Raw genomic sequence first — 1,466 nt, forward strand, 5'->3', positions numbered from 1 at the left:
ACATTGCTTTGCCAACAAAGGTCTGTCTAGTCAAGGCTTGGTTTTTCCAGTGGTCATGTATGGATGTGAGAGTTGGACTATAAAGAAAGCTGAGCACCGAACAATTGGTACTTTTGAACTGTGGTGTTGGAGAAGACTATTTTTTTTTTTTTTTGACAAAGTGAAACATCATTTTATTTATTTATTTATTTTTGCTTTTGATTGAGAGACCCTTGGACTGCAAGGAGATTCAACCAGTCCATCCTAAAGGAGATCAGTTCTGGGTGTTCCTTGGAAGGACTGATGCTAAAGCTGAAACTCCAATACTTTGGCCACCTGATGTGGAGAGCTGACTCATTTGAAAAGACCCTGATGCTGGGAAAGATTGAGGGCAGGAGGAGAAGGGGATGACAGAGGGTGAGATGGTTGGATGGCATTACCGACTCAGTGGACATGAGTTTGGGTGGGCTTCCAGAGTTGGTGTTGGACAGGGAGGGAGGCCTTGCGTGCTGCAGCTCATGGGGTCGCAAAGAGTCGGACACGACTGAGCCACTGAACTGAACTGGTTATTCCTAGATGCTGGGGGCTGTGTTTCTCTTGTTCATATGGGGATCAAACACTTTGCCTTTGGACCAGTGGGGGGTGGGGGTCTGCAAAAGAGGCCCCCTGAGTAAAGCTGTATCCTTTAACAGATGAAAAGCTTATGACTAGTGGGCAAGAAAACCCTGCCCACTGGTCCTGAGAAGTGATGAAAAAACTTACTAGGTCTGTGGGTATAATAAAAAAATATATTCTGGAGTAATTAAAACCCCAAGCTTGTGATATGCACTGGTTTGAGGCCTTGATATTTTGTTGTCTGCATGGAGTGTGAACTATGTGCTAAGAATTAACACAAGAACTGTTCTGGGACCATTAACATTCCTGGGACCTTGACAGAGCAAATACAAAATAGTTCTATATGGATTTTTCCTCTTAATCTAGGTCAGATGGGACTTCTGTGGAGAAAAATATATAAAATATTAATTAAAAAAACCCCTCCATGGCAATGAGGACACAATAAATACAAATCACATTAGTAAAAGAATCAGTAGACATAAAAGAAAACTCACATCCCAATAATTAAAGATAATAAAATAATGTGAAAGATAATAAGTCTGCTCAAAATGTTTAATAAGCTAAAAAAAGGAACAGAAAGCATAATAAAAATAGGACAGCACAATAAAAAGAACAGGATTAAAATAAATCAAGTAAATCTCTGAGAACTGAGAAATTAGTCTCCAATATCAACAAGTCAATGTACAAATTAAATAGCAGAACAGAGATGATTGAAGGTAAACTTAGTGAAATAGAAGGTAGCTCTAAAGAAATTACCCAAAATGCACGAAGAGAAATTAAATGGAGGAAAGCATAAAAATGAGCCATAGATATATAGAAGTGAGAATAAGAAACTCCAACACATAGCCAATTGAAAGTCTAGAAGAAAACAG

The sequence above is a fragment of the Bison bison genome, unplaced genomic scaffold (genome assembly GCF_000754665.1).
Source record: "Bison bison bison isolate TAMUID 2011002044 unplaced genomic scaffold, Bison_UMD1.0 scf7180017864240, whole genome shotgun sequence".
NCBI lineage: Eukaryota > Metazoa > Chordata > Mammalia > Artiodactyla > Bovidae > Bison > Bison bison.